General features: G+C 37.5%; 1 protein-coding gene across 2 annotated transcripts in view; it reads right to left on the bottom strand.

Moving 5' to 3' along the window:
- The window catches only part of AP1G1 (adaptor related protein complex 1 subunit gamma 1), an 80,471-nt gene extending 65,719 nt beyond the window's left edge, over positions 1 to 14,752 (bottom strand). For both annotated transcript variants that reach the window (XM_040443008.1, XM_040443009.1), the window contains exon 1: positions 14,648 to 14,752. The gene's annotated coding sequence lies outside the window, so the exon portion shown is untranslated. The remainder of the gene's footprint in view (positions 1 to 14,647) is intronic.
- Between the last annotated feature and the right edge of the window lies 1 nt (position 14,753).

Below are 14,753 nucleotides of genomic sequence, written 5' to 3'. Positions count from 1 at the left end.
ACCTACCTCAAAGGATTGCTACAAGAATTAAAAGAGAATACATGTAAACTTCTTGCGCAGTGCCACACACGTTGTATCCAATAAATAAATGTTGGCCATAATGGTTGCCTACATAAACTATCCATAATAAATTAATTTTGAGCAAAAATAAGTTGCAGAATAACACAGTACTAATATTCATAAAGGTTTAAAATGTGTAAAAGAACCTATTCTTTAGAGATACAAAAATGCAGTAAGAGACTAAGAATATGCATAAAATGAACATGTAAAACATGCATAAAGATCAACACTGTGGTACATCTGGGAGGGAGGGGAATATGATGAGGAACAGAGTAACACACAGAAGGCTTCAGCTATACTGGTGATGCTTTATTTGAGACTAGGTAGTGGATAATTCAGTACTTATTATTCTTCATATATTTTATGTCTGAAATGTTTCATATTAAAAACTAAATTCAAATATATCTAATCCATGTAGCGAATGTTGTAGAATATATAACCTGGAAAACACAACCTACTTGCTCTTATTACAACGCTGAGGATTTCCTTATTTTAGGAGTTTTTACTTGCCTTTCAAAATACTCGAAAGCCACAAGATTCCTTAAAATACAGTAACTTAAACATTATTGCTAACAATAACAAATTATCCTTTTTTAAAAAATAAAGTATGAATATGATTATAGTGATGACTTAGCTAAACATAGCTGAGAATCTGAAACCTATTTTTTTTTTAATTTTTTTTTTCAATGTTTATTTTTATTTTTGGGACAGAGAGAGACAGAGCATGAACGGGCGAGGGGCAGAGAGAGAGGGAGACACAGAATCGGAAACAGGCTCCAGGCTCTGAGCCATCAGCCCAGAGCCCGACGCGGGGCTCGAACCCATGGACCGCGAGATCGTGACCTGGCTGAAGTCGGACGCTTAACCGACTGCGCCACCCAGGCGCCCCTGAAACCTATTTTTATAACGTCATGCAGCAATATAGAGAGCATCACATCAACATACGAAAACATCCACTTTACTCTATTTGCAGGTTCTGATTTACAAATTAGAAAACTGAAAGGGAAACAGAGGAGGGTGGAGACCAGGGGACAGAAGCTGTTTTAGGGAAGAAGACGGACAGTCAACAAAATGTCATCTTACAGTAAGGGAAGAAACAGCAGCAGCAGCAAAGCAAAAAAATAAAACCTACATAGAGCAGAAACAAGTATCCAAACAGCATAGTAGCAAGATTAATAAATTCTACAGATTTGCTATATAACATTGCGCCTACAGTTAACAATACTGTATTGTGCAACTGAAAATTTCAAGACAGATCTGCTTGTACTCTTTCCACAATTCTAAAAAGTTTGTGCCCTTTACATAATGGATGTTTTAAAGTTTTTTTTTTTTTTTAAGCTTATTCATTTATTTTGAGAGACAGTGACAGCGAGGGGTGGGGGGGCCGAGAGTGAGCATTCCAAGCAGGTTCCAGCACTGTCAGTGCAGAGCCAGACACAGGGCTCAAACTCATGAACCCTGAGATCAGAACACGAGGGGAAGTCAGACACTTAACCAGCTGAGCCAACCAGGCGCCCCTACATCAGATTCTTACCCTGTAAAAAAATTTAAGTGATTAATCAAAAAGAAACAGATCAGGAGTGCCCGGGTGGCTCAGTCGGTTAGGCGTCCGACTTAGGCTCAGGTCATGTTCTCACAGTTAGTGGTTCAAGCCCCACGTCAGGCTCTGTGCTGACAGCTCAGAGCCTAGAGCCTGTTTTGGATTCTGTGTCTCCCTCTCTCTGGCCCTCCCCCGCTCACGCTCTGTCTCACTCTCTCAAAAATAAACATTAAAAATAAATAAATGAATAGAAACAGATCAAATCGCTGGTACATCTCTGCCTTTGAGTTCCATAGTAATTACCTTAATTTATAATTTTTTACAAATCCAAAATTAAAATACTTACCTTAACATAGTTTATTTTTTTTAATGTTTATTTATTTTTGAGAGAGAGAGAAAGAGACACGCAGAGTACGAGTGGGGGAGGGGCAGAGACAGAAGGAGACACAGAATTCAAACCAAGCTCCAGGCTGTCAGCACAGAGCCAAACGTGGGGCTTGAACTCACGAACTATGAGATCATGAACCAAGCCAACGTTAGATGCTTAACCGACTGAGCCACAGACGCACCCCTAAAATACTTATCTTAAATACACACACACACCACAGTAATCTGAGCCTATTTAGTGTACTAGCAAAAAGCATTAAACTCTCCCCTAAAGTCTTAAAAGTATTAAATTACAAAGAGTACCATAATTATTTTACAAGACCCTGATTTATCAATAAATGGTTCAATAACATAACATTTAAGGCAGAGGTGGAAAAACCTGGATATAAAATTGTATCCTAACATCTAATTCTATACAGTAAATATGTGCATTAGGACTTTTATATACATTACATATAATTCATAATCCAATCCATAATACATTTATAATCCCATTATAGACTTTAAATATTGTGTATACCTCAAAAAAGTCAGTTTTTTTCTTTTTCTTAGAGTGGTTGTAGGAAATATAAAGGTTTTTTTTTTTTTAAGTTTATTTATTTTTAAGAGAGTGCATGAGCAGGGGAGGGGCAGAGAGAGAGAGAGAAAGAGCAAATCCCAAGCGGGCTTTGCACTACCAGCGCAAAGCCCAAAACAGGGCTCAAGTTCACCAACCAAGAGATCATGACCTGAGCCAAAACCAAGTCACTCAACTGAATGAGCCACCGAGGCATCCTATAAAGTTGTGTTTTAAGATTAAGATGACAATTGAGTGAATAAAAAAATAAAACTGTAGGGGCGCCTGGGTGGCGCAGTCGGTTAAGCGTCCGACTTCAGCCAGGTCACGATCTCGTGGTCCGTGAGTTCGAGCCCCGCGTCGGGCTCTGGGCTGATGGCTCAGAGCCTGGAGCCTGTTTCCGATTCTGTGTCTCCCTCTCTCTCTACCCCTCCCCCGTTCATGCTGTATCTCTCTCTGTCCCAAAAATAAATAAACGTTGAAAAAAAAATTTTTTAAATAAATAAATAAATAAAACTGTACCTGAGAAGTAACAATTTCTAAAATATAGAGTTCAGATACTATGTGCTCCTATTAATTTAACTACTTGACCCTTAAAAAGCTGAGAAAGATATGTCAAAGTCTACCACTATAATTGTGTTTATATCCATTTCTCCTTTTATATTATTTACATTTAGTATTTCAATGGTTTTATTTAATGCCTAAGTGTCCATATGTTTGACATTTACATGGCTTGTACATTTTATAAAAATAAGATGTCCCTTTTGTTCTCAAATACTCATTAGGACAAGGATGGAAAAAGGACACAGAAAAATTAAAAGTCTGACTTGTTAAGATAAACAGATTGTAGATAAATGTATTTCATTAATGGTTTTTTAATACATAATGTTGAAAAATAACAAAAAGTGTGAAATTCATTTTTTAAGTTTCTACCCATAATGTAAACAAAGTGAGGTTTTGGAGCTTAATTACTTTATATACCCAAAGAGCAACCAAAATTATGAATGCTTACTATAGGAAAGAAACAGAAAAAACAATGACTGCATATGTTCCAATTCTCCTAAAATTTATACCAAAATGGAGAAAATGGTTATTTTCCAAAATCTCCACAAACCTCTTTAGTTGATAAAGATTTTCATCCTACTGCAATACCAACTCCAGGCCATGATTACTTTTTCTTTGAAAAGCCTATTTTTCCCAGTCAAATATAAGCTCCTAAAGACCAGATCTTGTTGATATTATTTATCCTTGTATTCCCATTACCTAAGAGTAGGAACTTGATAAATACTGCATTTAACTAAATTCTAAATGCTAGAAGCATCTTAGATAAAGAAAATGCATTTGTCCTTTCCAAAGCACACAAAGTAAAGAATGTGCACCAGCTACTTACCAACAGCAATAGGACAGGCACCAGGACTCAACCCAGTCCTCTATTCTACCCAGCTGAGTTAACTAAGCTGAACTCCCACTGTTTCTGAACTCCCACTACCTAGCTGTGAACTCTGAATCACCACCAGCCAACAGTTAAGAATATATAACCAAAAAGCTGGGGTTACTGCTGCTACATTGTCCTTCTTTCCCTAAACCTGAACCTATGTGAGCTCTAACCTAAAAAGAAATCTTAAATTAAAAGCAATTGTTCAATATTAAAATTACCTCCTTTTCTATCCAACACAAAAACTGTACTTGAAGTCTTTCTTGCTAAACAATGAGAAAAGATACAAGAAATTAGATTTCAATTAACTTTGCCAGTGATTACCCTGTAACATCCGCTTTCTGAGTTCTTAAGTATGGCTAAGAACACTCCAGGGACTTAAGTTAATACAAGGCAAAACCCTCCAAAAGAAGTTACTGTGCTTTCTGTCCTGCATTCTCCATATGGCCTATATTTTTATATGCTCCACACAGAAGCCCTATTTCAGATTTTTATTGCATATGAATATCTGAATTGCTTTAATGCATTTACAACTTGCAAAACACTATGACCAAAGTAGTAAGAAAGTTTTCACCAAATTGATCAACAGTATTAATCTTTGATCACACTTTTACTTTCCGATATATCTTACAGATACCAGCTGTCATTCATCTGACTTAACTAGGTTCTTTTCACCATCTTTGTGTTTTTGTGGTTTTCTTTCTTTTGAGTATTAGGCGACAGGGAAGGGGAGGCAGTGCAAGCCTATTTCCACAGTATGAAGAAATGTGCTCATAGAAGGGAAATGTTCTACAGTGTGAAGAAAAGGGAAGAGAAGTGTTAGTACATCACTGTTTGAATAAGGGAGATTAAATCTGGGAGTAAGTATTTTGGTCACTACAGATGTAAACACCATTGTGGGACAGGGATAGTTCTTTCATCAGGTTTCACCATGGCCTAGAATGATGAAACGTTCAAGACCATTCAACTTTATACACTCTGGCTTCAGGCTCATAATGCAACTTTGTGATTCTTAATCTTTTCAAGTATCTTGTCTCCCAAATTCCTTCAAGGGTGCCCTGGAAAGTAGACACAAAATCCAGAAGAAAGCACAGCCCCAATGTGAATTACAACATTGTTATTCTAATTCACACATCACTGAGTTTGATTAGGCTAAATCATCCCTAGATGAAATACTAAAATGGACTTTCTAGATCTTCCAGGCTAACGGAATGCTGTGAAATGTGTGACCACATCAAGATACCACCACACCCTGTCTAGGCACCCAGGTGGCATTCCTCTAAGAAGTCTTAAGTTCTATTCTCCCTAAAATGCCACAATAATTACAGCCATCCCCTTTAATTATCCATAACCAAAATTCACTGAAAATGAGAATTTAAAAACAGATGTATATAAATGCAAATATGCCTACTGAACAATTCAACTGCATTAAGATGCATGAAAATAAAGGCCAAATAAGTGATAATAAACACAATCAATATCTAATTTGACACCGATAAAATAAAAAGCAAATTTTTACTCTCTCAACCTACTATTAGCAAAAGTGTCCCAAGGAGCCCACACTTATCAAAAATTGTCACAAAATTCTCAGAACAAAAATCTTGGTTTTTTAAAAGATATGCCCCAGGGCACCTGGGTGGCTCAGTCACAGTTAAGCCTCTGACTATGGCTCAGGTCACAATCTTTGTGGGATTGAGCCCCATGTTGGGCTCCATGGTGACAGTGCTGAGCCTACTTGGGATTCTCTCTCTCTGTCCCTTCCCCTGCTCACATGCATGTGCTGTCTCTCAAAATAAATAAACTTAAAAAAAATAAATAAATAATAAAAGATATGCCCCAAAGGATATAATGTATGTTAAGGAAGGTAGATTTTCTGTGCCATGTAGAAATACAGATGCCTTTTTAACTTCTGTACATTTTCTGCTGTATTTTAAATGAACATATATTACTTGAGCAATCAATTGTGCTTTGAAAAATCAAAGTACTAAAAATCATAATGGATTAGTAAAACAAAACTGTAAACTTTCAAAATAACAAGATAACATTCGTCCTGAAAAGACAAAGTCACATTTATCTAAAGGTCTTTTCTGCAGGATGACATTAGAAAGTTTACTAGAAAATTACTAGAAAATGATTTCACGCTAAGATAACAAAGCTTCCCTAGCATATTCTTCATAACTTCAAAGTTCTGTTCATTCTGGATACCAAGAAAGGGGGGGATAGGGATCTGGTCCACAGGAAATTAAAGGTCCATTTTTAACCCATGTTGCTGACATTAGTTAGAAATAGAGGGGGAAAGTCCCATTGACGATAGTGTCAAAAACTATAAAATATCTAGGAAAAAATTTAGCAAGAAAGGCGTTAAGAACTACATGAAGAAGACTATTAAATCTATGAAACCTTTACTGAAGGACCTAAAACTGAAACAGGATCTAAACAAATGGAAAATCACAAGGAAAAATTATCATAATTAAAAATGTCAGGCCTCTCAAAATTAATATATGAATAATGCGATTCTGAACAGTAGACTTTTTTGAGGTTTTGTGAACCCGAAGAATTATTTTTTTTTTAATTTTTTTTTTCAACGTTTATTTATTTTGGGGACAGAGAGAGACAGAGCATGAACGGGGGAGGGGCAGAGAGAGAGGGAGACACAGAATCGGAAACAGGCTCCAGGCTCTGAGCCATCAGCCCAGAGCCTGACGGGGGGCTCGAACTCACGGACCGCGAGATCGTGACCTGGCTGAAGTCGGACGCTTAACTGACTGCGCCACCCAGGCGCCCCTAGAATTATTTTTAATCAATAGATAAGAATAAATGTTCAAGAATAATCAAGAAAATAAAGAAGTACAGTGATAAATGCTTTTCTTTAAAAAAAAAAAGTTTATTTATTTATTTTGAAAAAGAAAAAGTGAACACAGGCACGCAAGCGGAGCAGGAGTAGAGAGAGAATCCCAAGCAGGATCCACACTGTCAGCACAGACCCCGACATAGGGCTTAAACTCACCAACTGTGAGATCATGACTTGAGCCGACACCAAGAGTCAGGTGCTTAACTGACGGAGTCACCCAGGAATCCCAGACAGGGGCTTTTGTTTTTTTAATTTTTTTTAACGTGTATATATTTTTGTCAGAGAGACAGAGCATGAGCGGGGAAGAGGCAGAGAGAGAGGGAGACACAGAATCCGAAGCAGGCTCCAGGCTCTGAGCTGTCAGCACAGAGCCTGACATGGGGCTCAAACTCACAGACCATGAGATCATGACCGGAACCGAAGCTGGACACTCAACCGACTGAGCCACCCAGGCACCCCTAGAGAGGAGCTTTTCTTAACAGTGTTACTTTTTACAAATATATTATACTCAAAAAAGTAAAATAAAAAGAAAAGTAAAGAGAAAAAAAGAACCAGAAGTGGAGTAAACATACATGGAAACTTATAAGATAGCAATTAATTCATTGGGGAAAGGATGGTTTATTTAGTCCTCATGTAGTTGTCTCTCTATATAAAGGAAAACCATATAAGACTCCCTGCTTCATATAAATGTTAATTCCAGATGAATAAATATATGTATTATACAACAAAGAATTAATATACCATAAGGTGTTCCTAGAAGATGAGGAAAAACAAAAGTAAATCAAGAAAATGCACAGAAAAGTAAGCGAAAAAGGAACCAAAGACATGAAAATTCTAAATAAAGGAAATCCAGATAGAAATTAAAAAAAAAAAAAAAAAAAAAGCAGAGGCTAGCTCGAATTATGGCCAGGAAAATTAAAATTAAGACAAACTGAGAGAGTAGTCATCATCTGACAGACCAGTAAAAAGTATTTACATCTAATGATGTGATGACATAGAAAGCCCACGGCTAGTGGAGGTAGAACTTATGACAACCTACTTAGAAAATAATCTGGCAATAAAAACATTTAAAGTATATTTCCTTTAACCCAGAAATCCTACCTCGGAGACCCTACTCTGTATAACTAAAAGTGGCAATAAATAAGGTGACATGTACAAGGATTTTATTGTATCACTGTTTGTGTTAACAAAATCTAGAAACAACTTAAATATCCACAAGAAAATAGCCAAATAAGTTATGTATGGTACACATTCATACTATGAGACATAATAGGGACATTTAAAAAAACAAGATCAAATTATATTTACTGACCAGGATGTATTAAGAAAAGCTTGTTACAGAGTGATGTAAAATATGATCTCCCTTTTATAAATATAAAGAATCCATATAGAAGTGCACATTTATGTTAGTATACACTGCACTTGACTAAGCATGGAGGGAAATAATGAAGTATACCCATAACCTGGTTAAATGGCTGGGGACAAACACTGAAGAGAACGAATGAAATGATAACTTTAAATATGTTTTTAGATTTTTTTTCATCATAATGGACACCTATTATTTTATAAATTAAAAAGATTAAAAAAAAAAAACCTTAGCATTATAAAAGTATATTATCCAAACAAGAGGGGAAAGACAAGAAATCACTGAACTGTATCAACACATTTCCATTTGGGGAGTAAAGCCTGAAATGCTCAACTTACTATTAGTTTCTTTAGTATAATGCGTTACCATATTAAGAACTCAAAAGAAAGAAGATGGCGGGAAGTGTAGATTTCTTTGCTGCCACTTGAAACTTTTGCAGAAGAAAGCTCCTGGATGCCTCTGTCCATTAAACATCTGACTCTCAATTTTAAGTCAGATCAAGATCTCAGGTCATGGGGTGCCTGGGTGCCTCAGTTGGTTAAGCATTCGACTTCAGTTCAGGTCATGATCTCACAGTTTGTGGGTTCAAGCCCTGTGTCTGGCTCTGTGCTGACGACTCAAGAGCCTGATGCCTGCTTCAGATTCTGTGTCTCACTCTCTCTCTGCCCCTTCCCCGCTCATGCTCCTTTTTTCTCTCTCAAAAGTAAACATTAGGGGCGCCTGGGTGGCGCAGTCGGTTAAGCGTCCGACTTCAGCCAGGTCACGATCTCGCGCTCCCTGAGTTCGAGCCCCGCATCGGGCTCTGGGCTGATGGCTCAGAGCCTGGAGCCTGTTTCCGATTCTGTGTCTCCCTCTCTCTCTGCCCCTCGCCCGTTCATGCTCTGTCTCTCTCTGTCCCAAAAATAAATAAACGTTGAAAAAAAAATTTAAAAAAAAAGTAAACATTAAAAATTTTTAAAAACAAACACAAGATCTCAGGTCATGAGATCAAGCCTCACATTGATTCCATGCTGGGCTTGGAGCCTGCTTAAGACTCTTTCACTCTGCCTCTACCCAACTAGCGCTATGCTCTCTCTCAAAAAAGAATCAGACTAAATCACAAAGAGGAAAGAGCAAGGTCAACTTCAGAATTAAACATGTAAACGCTATTTTCCAGGGTACAGACACAAGGTTTTATATAGGTTTTTGCTTTTTTGTTTGTTTTTCTTTTAGAGAGAGAGCGAGCGCGTGAGCAGGGAAGGGGCAGAGGGAGAGAGAATCTTAATTAAGCAGGTTCCATGCTCAGGGCTCAATCCCATAACCCTGGGATCATGACCTGAGCCGAAAGTGTCCTACAAGAGTAGTCCTACAAGAGCCCTACACTCAACCTTTTGAGCCACCCAGGCATCCCTATGTTTTCTAAACCTGAAAGTAAACTTCACTGACATCAATTCTGTAAGTCACAAGTAAATGACCTGTAGTAGCTTCTCATAACTCAGGGCTCTGTTTTTGGCTCTGGCATTAACCAATCACCATATATTTGAGTACCCAAACAATTTTTCCATATTATTTTCATCCATAGCATCTATCCCACAAAGTAGCTACTAAGTGCCAGGCACTGTGCTATGTACTATGGATGTCATAAATTATATAGTTCTTGTCCTCTGAAAGCTCAAGAACAGGTAGACAATTCAAGTACTTTAAAGAAAGCACTATACTATACCCCTCTGCCAGGGGGCTGAGAGGAAAGAACAGGTTTACTAGGTGGAAGGGAGAAAAGAAAAACATTCCAGGTATAGGCATAACAGGTACAAAGAGAATGAAAATGAAAGAACCTGAGTATTCAAGAAACAGTAAAAAGTTCAGTGTGTGTAGGGGTGCCTGGCCAGCTCAGTCCATAGAACACACAACTCTTGATCTTGGGGTCATTGAGTTCAATCAAGCCTCACATTGCATGTAAAGTTTACTTTTTAAAAAATTTTAAATAAAGTCCAATGTGTGTAAATAAAATAACACAACCAAATGCTAGTAAATGCTTCCTCATTCTACTTTCCTAAATAATCAACACGATTTATTAAGCTTTCATCATGGAATGTTTCTAAAGAAAATATAAAGCCCAACTTTCACTAGTAGAGACAAACACACATTTAAAAAACATCACACATATTGAGTACTATCAGAAAAAGAAATTCTTGGGGCGCCTGGGTGGCTCAGTCGGTTGAGCGTCCGACTTTGGCTCAGGTCATGATCTCACAGTTTGTGGGTTCGAGCCCCGCATCAGTCTCTGTGCTGACTGCTTGTTCAGAGCTTGGAGCCTGCTTCAGATTCTGTGTCTCCTTCTCTCTCTGTCCCTCCCCCATTCACACTTTGTCTCACTCTGTTTCTCAAAAATAAATAAATGTAAAAAAAGAAAAAGAAAAAGAAAAATACTAGGCAACAGAAATTAAAAAAAAAAAGAAAAAAGGAAAAGAAACTCTTCTCCCAACAGCTTACTGTCAATAAATCATACCCAAAATCTCGTACCTACCAAGATACAGGCTACCTAAGTATTTTCAGTTAGTTTCCCCATTCACCTGAAACCAGTATTTTCACCGTATTTTAAAAGTTTTCAAAAATTTCAAAAAGTGGGAAGAAAACCAAATCTTCTGTGCACACTTGAAAAAGGGATTAAAAAAAATTAACTTCCCTTCCTTTTCTTCAGCTTAAAACGGAATAATTTCCCAATCATGAGGATTAGTAATGAGCTTCACTAAATTGAGCTGTAAAAACAATAATGGAACTCTTTTGAGTTGTACCACTATATGATCATTTACTAAAGTTAGATCCTTTAACCCAATAGTGTACATCATCTATTCTAGATCAGTCTCATTTTTAACCCGAAGTTTTGTAAGGAGAGGAGTACAAATATTTTACAGTTCCAAGGATCTAAGTTCATGTCTTTCTCATATTTGCTCTTCACAAAAATCATTAACATTAATCTCAAAATCAAACAAGTTGAAAAGCCTAGAATGCTCAGTAAAACACATTACAATCAGCTACAAGAAAGCTACAGTGAGCAAAGCACCTGCCTATCAAGGTTACACTGTGACTTATTGCAGTGTAACAGAGAAAGGAGGTAAAAACTACTTGCCTTTAGGATGTCTTTCATTATTTATAAAGTACAAAGGTCACATGTTTTCTTCCTCTTTTAAAATACGTTGTTTTTGTTTTTTTTTTTTTTTGCTTTGAAGACTATTTTACACTGACAACATTTATAACATCAATTTTCTCCAATTGTCTAAGTAAACAAAAAATGCAAAACCTCCAAGTACCTAATGAAAAAGCACTTCTCATTTCCATCATATTATCTTAAATCTTGCCCTTATACAAAAGTGTTAGTTAATGCTGACTCAACAACTTTGGCCAAGAGCAAGGTTGTGTTGTTGTTGTTTACTTCCGGACCCTTCAAACTTTGACAAGAGATTGGTTTTCTAGCAGCCAAAATACATGCCAAATTAACTGTTTTGTGTTACTCCTTCAAAGAAGGAAAAAAAAAAAAACCACCTTTCATGTATTTTCAAGGTAGAAATGAGTGCCTTCACTGATATAAAATTTTCTACACAAAAAAGCAAATGAAAAAATCCTAATGCTTTTTGACAAAGATACAATTTTCAAAACTTGTAAGCCAAGATATATAAGAACTTAGACATACCCATATGTTCTCTTAATTTTAAAATTAATTGTTACTTTAAATCTTATCCTTCATGAAAGAAATTGGATAAAACAAAGGGATGAAAGAATGCCAAAATTAAGAACTAAAAATTCATAAAGCTGAAAATGAATGAATTTTAAGCAACAAAAATAGCTAAACAAGTAGTTGCAGTTTACAGAAAAGGTAATAGTTTTAGATTCTCTGAAACTAAATCTAAGTAAGAGTTTTAAAGTTTTGCTATCAATTAAGTCCTGCTTTATACATAAAACTTTTTAATCCTCATCAAATGCAAATAAAGAGATTAAGCATTTTGAAAATCTGCTTTGGTATGTAGTTTTCTAATTCAATTTTTTTAATTAAAAATAATCTTTTGGAAAATACTCATTCAACTTTTTCAATATGTATAGTTTTTATAAATCACACACAAAAAATTGCACTTTTGTTTTTGTACATCACTGATTTCAAGACTATTTTTAAAATAAAGAGGGGGTGAAATATCACCAAGATATTTCTGACAATTTTTGTACGTTACAATTTCACTCTAAAATTTACTCTCAAGGGGTGCCTGGCTGGCTCAGTCAATAGAACATTCAACTCTTGATGGCAAGGTCATGAGTTTGTTTAAGTCCCAACTTGGGTGTAAAGTGTACTAAAAAATAAATAAAATTCTCTCAAATCTAGAACTGATAAGAGTGAAACAGATCAAAGAACAAGCAACTGTACCCAAAAGAAAATGAATTGAAGTTCCCTAAACAATGATGTTAATTTCAAGTATGATCCCACAACCTTAGACAAAGTAGACATTCCAGTATGTGATCAATCAACAGTGCACTAAACAGCACTTTGCTTAGAATTTGTAAGGCAAAAAGACACTCCAATTGAATGCAAACCACCCAAGAATGAATGACGTTTGACTACCAATACATCATACCGCAAAATGAACGGAGTTAAGTAACACGTACTTGATAGCTCTTCTAATAACTTTGTTTTAAAAAGGTAAGTCAGAAATGGAGTATTTCAGTAACTACAAAGGAGTACTTAGTAAATGAAAAAGCATTCCCTAGATTTCAGGGGATTGACAGTTCCTTTAAACCAAAAGAGAAACTCCCTATCTTGACAGTAAATACACAAATACTAACATTTTTTAAGTCTCCTTAAAATAAATAACAAGAACACTATTTACAATGAAAACAGTCAATCTTCTATGGAGACATCATATGACCAGTACAGGAATTTATCTACCTGGTAAGAATAATGCACTTAGACACGGATTAGAAGTATTAAAAGATTTGATCCAAGTTCAAGTTACAACTTTATTTCACTTTTCTCTTCATCCCTCTGCAATGAGTCCATCAAGTTACAAATTTAAATTTCAGCAGTCACTAGGTTGTAATCACAAATTATTTCTCTTTCGCAGATTAAAAAATCCAGGCTGAGATGAAATAGAGGCGATTCAATCACACTCGCCTAACCTGAAATGTAGGAAGTAATCAGTAAATTACTGTGAAATGCTTTTTATTCAAACATGCTATTTTGCAAACATACTTTAATAACAGCATGAAGGTAATGAGATTATGGATACCTGGAAAATCTGTATTTTTAAGCCAAAAGTTAACGTGTATAGTCTGACAAGTATTACGGGAACGGTGGAAATGAATATTTAAAATTCAACTACCCCAGAAAATTCTAACACATGAAGTCAATATCCGTATTTTTTAGAATCAGGTAACAAGTATCATTACCGTACAAAACACCTGCAAGTTAAGATCACTAACTCCTTCACTCGCTCCTCTCCTCTGTTAACTAATCCTTTCAGTCGCCAAAAAAGTTACTTCCTTTCTACCTACGTCAAATTAAGATCCTTCTCAGGCAATTTCCATGCCCAGGGTTAAATATCACCAATACAAATACATAAGTGGTCAATAAGCACCAAATAACTAAGTGTTCAGCACACGAAAGGAATTGACCAATGAAAAAACATGACACCTTCCTCCCTAACCTCCCCCCAAAAAAGCCATTTCATTAGCTTCACAAACATTTACTGCTGAAGTATACTCTGAGCGAGTGGTTCGATGGGTCTCCTTCACCAAACCCTAACTAGGAAACATAACCAATCGTCCGGACTCTGTCAGACAGTCAAGATGATTCGGAGAATTATTAGAAACTGACGTCCGCAGGATCAGGAGTTTGAGAGAAAGGTAAGCAGTGTACTCGCAGGTGAGTTGGGGGTAGGGAGGAAACCCTGAAAATCGGAAACGAAGTTGGTCGGAAGGTTAGAGAGAGGCGAGGCCGATGTCCGGTTCGGAGAGGACGCCACTGCAGGGCAGACAGCGATTAATTAAGCATTTGGAAGAGCTAAAGAGAGTTCTACGAAAGACCTGACCCAAGTACAAGATACAAGAACGCTGATATACCGCTCAAAGACACGCGGGGGTGGGGCCCGCCCCGCTAACCCTGCTCCCTGAATGAACCCTCAAAAGAGAATCGAAGCCCGAGAAAGTCAATGGGTCCAAAGGAGGCCCGCACCGGCCGGGCAACGCCACAGCACAAAACGCAGAAGCGTGCAGAGCCTCCTGGTCTGAGGCCTCGGGTCGGCCCTCAAGAAAGTCGGAGCAGCCCCTGGGGCTCCGGGCCCCTCCTGGGCCAGCCTCTGTCCTCTCTTCTCACCCCCAAAAGCCTAGAACCGGACTCATGAGATTGACAGGAAGCTTCCGGCCGAGCGCTCCCGGCAGGCGCGGGGCAAAAGAAGCAATATGTCCTTAGCGCCGCGAGTGACACTCACCGGCCCGAAACCTCGAATGAAACCAGCAGCTCCGGGGGCGGCGGCAGCAGTGGCAGCAGGAACCGAACATCCAAAATGGCGGCTCCCTCGGCCTCACCACCGCTAC

This window comes from Herpailurus yagouaroundi, unplaced genomic scaffold, assembly GCF_014898765.1.
Source record: "Herpailurus yagouaroundi ecotype Mexico unplaced genomic scaffold, PumYag 190, whole genome shotgun sequence".
NCBI classification, from domain to species: domain Eukaryota; kingdom Metazoa; phylum Chordata; class Mammalia; order Carnivora; family Felidae; genus Herpailurus; species Herpailurus yagouaroundi.
The sequence above is the reverse complement of the archived record's forward strand: the minus strand, read 5'-3'. Positions and strand labels throughout refer to the sequence as shown.